Below are 8622 nucleotides of genomic sequence, written 5' to 3' on the forward strand. Positions count from 1 at the left end.
CAACTTTTATTGCTGACCACAATATCATATGCTACAGAACATCCCTTTGAGTCACTCTGGGTCAGCTGTCCTCACTGAGTGCCCTTACAGCACTTTCTGCCACTCCATATTCTTGCTGGCAAGGCAGCAAAAGGAGCTGAAACGCCATTATACACTTCCGTATAAGTACTGCTATACAACAATTGAAACATCAGTGTGATATCACCAATGTTTTCATGAAAAATGCAAAATAAAAAACACCTTAAAAGCCTTTGCAAAGAAAATCAACTCCATCTCAGCCCAAAATCATGAGAGACATAAACTTGAAGAACTAAGATAAAAAGTGCATTGTAATGGCTTTTCAATCATTGACCAGGACTGGATTGTGCAGAAGAAATATATTTCAGAATGTAGCTTTAGTCTGTATTATGATATGTGTACACAAAGAGCTTAAATTAAAAGTATGTGGAAAATTTTATCTCTGAATATGTAATATTTTGAGTGACCTTTTGAAGACTTTTTGAGGTGACACTACATTATAAACAATATCAGCATCCTTGTAACCTGATTGTCATCTAAATTTGCTTCAAAACAGAGATTCAAGTATTACAAAAGCAAAAATACTGGTTTGTTATTCATTTTGTATGATTCAAGAGTCATGTCTCATTTATTCATCCCGTTGCTCTGGCATGTTGCTAAGATTTTTTTAAAACCTCAGTGTTATGTCCAGTGACACTGTCACTTTTGTCAGTACCCAAGACAAATTGTTCTTTTCTGATCTGCTAGTATCCTTTCATATTAGTTTAGTAGTGTTACATACCAGAGGGAAAAATCACTGATCAAAAAAATCACAAGACACATTCACATAGTGCCCGGTGTTAATGAAGTTACTTCCTCATATAACAGCCATGTGTAATTGATTATTTACATATTTCTTGTTTTTCCATTTTTCATCTGAGATGTGACAGCTAAGAGCAGAAAAGGAATATGAGTCCTTCCAGGAACCTGTCTAACAGGGAATGATGGGATTCCCCATCACCATCAGCGAGGTGGGCACCTCATAAATTGGTTCATAATTCAGACTTCTTTCATAATGCTAAACACTCCTCTAGTAGATTTAGTGATACTTTCTTCTATCTCAGGTTAGCGAAAAGAGTCCATCTATCCAGTCAGGCAATGAGAGGGCCATTTAGAAAATAGCAATGCAATATAACTGAAAAAAATTCTCTCTTTTCTAGGCTTGATGCACTACCAGTACAGAGCCCTGAGTATCCTTCTGAATGGCTACTACAAGGACATTACACCTGTACATGGTTACATTACCTTCTTGCAGCATATCAGATCTATTTCTAGGTCTGGTCTTACATTCCTACTGGCCTTCAATAGCCTAAAATACCTACGAGTCTGGGATAAGGAAGCAACTGAACAACTTCACTGCTCTGGTGCAGTGGATCATTTACATGTTTGCACAGAGAGTAGAGCTCTCAGGTCCCAAACTCTGGTAAGCTATGGAAATAATCACAAGCACCACCATACTCTGCTCCAAATGCAGGAGTAATAAGTGTCTTTGATTTGCCTTCTGAACTGTATAGATTTTTCTGTCTGTGCATAGCTGTATGACCAAAAGAGACAGAGAAAAAAACATGTCTACATTGCACATACTTCTGGTCTTTAAAAGAGGACAAGGAAGTGGGAGGGACAATACAAAGGAAAAATGGCAGGTAAAGAGCAAGGGAGAGGGAGGGAAAAGCTGGGATAACTGAGACAATGAAGAAACGGATGAAACAAATCTGCGAGAAGGAAACAATACGTATAAGGATGGAAATACTGAAGCCTTAAACAGTTGTGTTCCAGTTGATCTGACAGTTAGTCCTTTCTCTTCTAATCTTCTCTTTCTGTTTAATCTTCCTGTTTCCTACTTTCTGTGACTACTTGGACCAGAGGAGAGGTACACTGATCCTAGGAGAGTCTGGTAGTAAGGCAATAGTTCAGCAATCTCAGAAGGGAAAAGGATGATCATAGATGTGCTTTATGTTACATAACCTGTTTTTTTTTTCATAAACCTCTGAAATTTTCCAAGGTGGTTTTTGTGCTTCAGCCAGCACACAGGCCTTTGGGCAGATTCCTTAATGCATTCAGCAGAAAGAATGTGAAATGCCAAAATGTGAAGAAGCAGAAGCTCTCTATTTAATTTTCATAGCATTTCTCTATCTGTACAAACTCATAGAAGATAATATTAACTGTAAACAGTGGCACCAAACATTTTTCTGCCTTTAGGATGTTTCTTCATGATTCACTGCTCTTTGCCTCCATAGCTGCTCATATAACACAAGTCTTGTGTTTTGCCCTTACTATACTTGTATGATAACATTTCTCGGCCTTTTGGCTAAGATCATGTGTAATATCTGTTCTTATCAGTTTGATTCTATATCAGCATATTTATGTATTTCTACCTTAAAGATTTTGAAAAGACCTCCTGTGTCTTCCCTTTAACTATTATACTTGGAATTCGAATCTGGAATGTAAGCATGTATTTCTTTAGTGGACAAGAGATTAAATGTTCGAGGGTTGGGATGACCCAGATAATTAGCATGTGTCCCTAATGGATGGCTATGATATTAATGTTCAGTCAGGCTGCATCCATTCCAGTAAATTTCCCCAGTGCAGGGAGTGAGGTCTCTCAGTGATCCACTACATTTCCCCTGAAGTTCTGCATCCTCTCATGCTGTTTCCCTTTCTGTTAACATCTACATTGGCTTTCTGCTGTAGGAATGTTTTGCCTAGCTTTCAGCTGGATTATGAGATGGAAAGGAATTGAATAGGATTGTATCCATGGTTTGCAAGAATTTAACTAAAAACAGTAAAATAAAAAGAAATGCAGAACACAGCACTGTCCTCAAATACACACATCCATAAATAAATACATTTTGAAGAGAGTCTGTGGCTCTAATTTTCAGATCCTTAACTTACAACTGAAAAGAAGATGACAAGTTTGAAGCAATTTGGAGGAAGGTACATTTCATCTGATACAGCTACATTTTTTTGTGAAATTGTGAACAAAATTCCCAGAAACTACTTTATATTAATAAAAGTGGCTATTGTTGACTAGTGGAGCATGTGGTGGAATGAGATTGTTGTCAGTGCAAATGGTGGTTACTGGAGTAGAGCTGTCACTGAGATAAAAATGAGGTGGAAAGGCTTCAGTTGGAGAAAAATGACATTGGTTCAATTGGTTCATTTCAGTGGAAGGGTTGGAGCAGTAGTCCCTAGCTGTCAGTACACACTATTCAATAGAGTGTGTTATAAGATACACTTTATTGAATATTCTGTTGAGGGTATGGATAATAGCATTAAACCTATCCACAAAAAGCCAGTAGAAACATTTAGAAGTCAAACATTGAAAGTTCTTGTATTTATTGGCTTTGTTCCATGCACACAGTTTTTATCCATGTCAGCTCTGCACAGATCTCTCATGGCTTACCACCCTGAGGTTTTATCCTTTATGTATTACTAGAGCCTTACTTATTGGACAGTGAAAATAGTCTGCAAGTTCTTTAGTTCCTTTGGAATTAGAAATATGAGACACTATTGGAAGCCAAGTAATTATTAATAGAGAGATGAAAGGGGCATGGCACCTTAGAAGACCTTTGAATCTTATTCTGAATCAGAAGATGGTGGTATTTGCCATTCTATTCTACATAACATGCATTTCTGAGTAAGATATTTCTTATTAACAGACATAATTAGAAGTAAACACCTGTACTACAGCTTGGTGTTCAGAACTGACTGCAGAATAACACAGATGGTCAGAACTCCTCCTCATTCCCCACTTGGGGAAGATTTGGAGATACTTGCTATGATCTTCTGTGGAAAATTACAGGAGAAATTAAAGCCCAGGTCTTATGAGGGACTTGGTAGGTGCAGGAGTTTTGGTAAGCCCAGGTCCCAGGGCTCAGCTGAGCAGGGCTAGTGGGTGCAGTGATGTATCAGAGAATATGGTCTGTGACAGCAACATGTTGGGATCAAAATGATGACTTGCATGGATTGGTAATAGAATACATGAGGTTTAAAATATATGTAGATGTGGATAACAACTGTTAGTCTGGGCATCACAAATGGTGATTGGAAACAAACAGGCCATGTGAGATTACTCACATTTACAGTCTCGTCTTATTGACCTCTTAGTCTACATTTCCTTGACAGCTTATGTTAATGTTACCTCAAGGGCTAGTCCTCCTCTTACTTCTTTTTTGTCCCTCTTCATATTTGCTTCTGACATCTCAAGGACCATCTGACTGGAGTGCATGGGGCTACTGAATCACGGCCTGAACCTCTGATTAATCATCTGAAGCAAGGAATGAATCAGCCATGGAAGAACAGGTGAAGGCAATTCACCTGTGCTGCAGGAAGGTGTGGAGACTGGCTCCACCTCTCCTAGACCCATTTAAGAGCTGACTGCCAGTAGAAACTCCACTGGAGTTTCTCATGTGAGCCAAGGATAGGGTGAGCGTACTTCTTTCATACTCAAGTATAAATATTACATCAGCCAAACTCCTGTATATGCTATATCATCTGTATATTCATTGATTGTACACTGGAGAAATAAGTGGAGGAATCCAGGGAATGGAAGGTGACTGACTGACACAGGGATGCCATAGTGTGACTAGCTCTCCTAATGCATCACTTCCAACCAGCTGCTAACATGCAGGTAAAATGCCTGTTCTATGAAGGCTATAATTTTTTTTTTTTCCTGCTTATATTGGCCTTCAAATAGATTAAAACACTGTGGGCTTCAAGGCAGTAAGACACTGACAGACACAAAATCTTTACAATTATTTGTTCAAGAGTCAGGAATGTGTAGCCATCCTTATGTTTAGATATGCCTAAATGCTTTTCCATGTTCAGGTACCTTTAAAAAACCCTTCTCAGAGTGATCGCTTACAGCCTTGGGAAATGAGCTGCAGCAGATCTTTCTTGTAGCATTCTCCAGATGCCTTATATTCTGTAATCCTTCTGCATAAAAGTGACAGTTTTAGTGGAAGGGAGCAAGTGGAAATTGATAGGAGATAATTACCTACCTTGCTAGGTTTCAGCTTCTGACTTAAGGAAGTTCAAGGGCTGACAGAAACAGTGATTCCAGTAAAGAATAGAAGGTATAGAACACAAGTTTTATCATAGTTGCTTAGAAATATTTTATATTAAACATTTACTTGCTGGTTTTGATAGAAGGTATTCACTGCAAATTATAAGTGGTTTCTAAAAAGCTGCTGGGGTTGGTAAGATCGAGACACAAAAATATTCAATGAATGTAAGATTTTCATACCCAAATACCATTCACAGAAATAACGTAGCCACATTACTGCTGCAGGCTATTCACCAGCAGAACTGTTGGTTATGATTGATTTGCTCACAGACAATCTAGCTCTCCAGTAGTATAAATTGAGATCCAAATAGTAAAATGCTGGTCTGTTGAATACAGAAAATTAATTAAATAACTGAAGGGAGAGCTATTTTCTTTTGCAAGATGGAAAGGATAAATTGAAAAGTCTAAAACAGAAGTCAGTCAATCTAGGATTATTCTCCTTTTGAATGAGTTTCTAAGGTAGATGCCCAAGTATAGGAGGAGGCTGCTCCCCTGAAAGAGAATCCCAGTATACAAGCGATGCATAAAAGCTGGAACGGGGGAGGCTAGGGGTAATCGCAATGGTGATAGGAATCTATGGAAAGGTGTAGGTCTCCCCATCTATGACGTAGGACAGTATAATGGGCTCAGATATTTGTCTTACTCAAAAATGCCACTGACAACAGCTAGAACTCTTCCAAGAGTAGGAGAGAAATTCTAGGCTTATACTTAACAGGGTTTCCATGTACATTCATTTACTTTGGTATAAAACAAAACAAACTGTCAATTAAACATTATAGTTCTAATAGATCAGTGCTTCCCAGATAATTAAAAAAAAAAAAAGTTAAAAAGAAAGAAGAATGAGTATAGAATTATCCAAGGAGTCTCATCTGTATCATGGCAACCTCTCATCTAGAGAGAGAAGGGATATGTCACAAAATGTGCAAAACATTCCTCTACTTGTTCTTTTTCACGCAAGCCAACTAGTTATTTGGAGCAGGCACTCATGCTGAAATAGAATCACTCGGTACACTCCACTCAGTATTTCAGGCATAATCAGAGCAGCCCTCAGTACTTGAAAGAACACATGCTTTAGGGCACATAAGGGTTTCTTCATTACCTGTGTTTTTGTGACCCTAACTGAACACACTGTGTTTAGAAGTAGAATGTGTCAATGAAGGATAAAATGGCTGTGCTGATTGATTTACTGGCTGCGGTTATTCATATCGTTGAGATGTTACCACATCTCCAGATTCTCACAGTTATTCTTCAAGCAAAGGAAACAAAAACTACTCTACACTTCCTTCTCAACTGTATGGGAAGAGATCACTCTGTTCTCCGGTTTGCAAACCCACTTGCAAAGATCTATTCTACAGAAAGAGCTTGGAAACTATGTTGTAAAGCAAAATGTTTGTCCAGACAGTGTATATTTTCAATCAGGATTGCTGTTTTACAGTCTTAAGAGGTAGTATATGCAGTGCAGCTGGGATGCAATTATTGCATGTATGCCATAGCACAGGCTAAGATAATGTGAGCAACAAGTGTAGTGAAATAAGAGAACCTGCATGCTGACATGTCCTGATAGTTTGGGTAGTTATTTCCATGTTTGGCTTGAGAACACCTCCTGATAATTCTCTCTTACAGACTAAGATAGATCTTTTTTGCTGTTTTTATATTCCAAGGACTGTACAATGTGATTAATAATTTTTTCTGAGATATTGATTAGTTCAGAAATAGAAGTGCAATTTTTATGCTACTTTTTTCAGTCCTACTGGTAAGCTCTAGTTAAATTGTTAACACAATTCTGTGTCATTGCATACTTCTTGTCTTAAACATTTACTGATCAAAATCCAATTATAATTCAAATCTGTTTCCAGCAAGATCATGTTTCTCTGTCACTCTCTGAAGCTTTATCTGCACTTCATGCATTTCCACTTTAGGCACAAGTGAAGATCACAGAAATGTTACATGACACAGAAAAAGATGTAGAAAATAATTGGATAAAAAATTCTGGTTCAGATCTCATACCTACTATAACCTTCCAGATGGTTTTCTGCATTTTCAGTCTGGAACTCTTATTTATGTAATAAAACAATTTAATTAAAATAGTCAGTATAACTTCATTTAGTAGACAGCCAGAGATAGGGTTGAAAGGATGTCTTGTTGCCATAACAGACCAAATTGTAGCAGTGCCACTTTCCTCTCTCCACTACAGAATCTGCTGTGATCTAAGCCTCCTGCACCACTTGTCTCTCTCTGCACTCCTAAAAAAGGCATCAGTTCTCCTTCTGTAGTCAGAAGCATCCTTTAGCCCTGGCCCAGGTTGCTGTTGTGATCAACATGCTTGTCCACTAAATGGCATACAGGGGAACATCCCTTCTCCCTCTTCAGTTTTGTTAAAAAAGAAGTGATGTGGATTGATTATTCAGTGAGTCCTCATTTTTTTTTTTTTATTGTAAAAATGAGCCACCTACAAGGCCAATTCCCAGAAGTGATAGTAGATGCTTGTTGTAAACACTCTTGAGCAGGTAAGGCAATAAAGATACAGGCAATGTTTTTCTGTCACAGGTGAAGCAAAGAAAGAGGCCACCGTGCTACAGGGAGAAAGATGAAAGCCATGCCAACTATTAATGGGGATTAAAGTGTATTACAGCACACATTTCCATCACAAGTTGAAAAACCATCATGTGAAGAAGCATGGAAATATTTTTTAATACTGTATTTTCCTGTTAATATTGCTCTGTTTTCAAACTTACATTCATTAGATGTATTATTATTAGCCATAAGGTGCTTTGTGGATGTTAATTTAATTCCTTTTTTTTTTTGTCTTCACTGTTGCTTTGATGTTGCAGACCTGCAGATGTGCTGCACATTAAAGTCCCAAACTCAGGGCAGCCCAGAATTAATTAGGAAAACAGATTGAAAAGCACTGATACTGTTTTAATTGTATTCATATACTTTTCCTCATGCTAACTGCAGGAGTTTAGACAATGTTAAGAGACTTTACATCTGTTTATGGAAGGTTGGAGGCAACGGTACACAGTCTTGTCTGTTCTGGGATTAGGTGGAAACACGTGTGGCCTTTGGCATACGGCTGTGCAGCCTGGATGCTCACAGGGGTGCAAGACTTTTGTTTTTGTCTCTCTTGAGTGGTATCCCTGCTGTCACTGCACCTTTGCTGCTCTGTTTGGCTGCTACTTATTTGAGGCCACAGGTTCTTTGTTGATAGATGCAAAGGTTTTAAAAATAGGTGTATGACCTTAATGCAGGTACACAGGCAGTTTGGTTGATTTCCCCGAAACGAATGTAAAAGTCAGCTGAAATTCAGTAATGTGTAATCTAAATAATTACAGATATGCTTGAGATTACCCTGTAAAGGTTTTCTGTGAACTGTACAGTGCATTGTAACTCATGTAAAAACTGCCTGTACCTTTTAACCACAGGTTCTCCAGCTGGGAAATATACATTCCAGATTGAGTGTGCATAAATCATTTGTAAGTGGTTATTACATTGTCATCCCT

The 8622-nt window shown here is 38.2% G+C and overlaps 1 pseudogene; it reads left to right on the forward strand.

Moving 5' to 3' along the window:
• The first annotated feature begins 2345 nt into the window (after positions 1-2345).
• LOC125690242 (U2 spliceosomal RNA) lies at positions 2346-2457 on the forward strand (annotated as a pseudogene).
• Positions 2458-8622: the final 6165 nt, after the last annotated feature.

Source organism: Lagopus muta, chromosome 2 (genome assembly GCF_023343835.1).
Source record: "Lagopus muta isolate bLagMut1 chromosome 2, bLagMut1 primary, whole genome shotgun sequence".
NCBI classification, from domain to species: Eukaryota; Metazoa; Chordata; class Aves; order Galliformes; family Phasianidae; genus Lagopus; species Lagopus muta.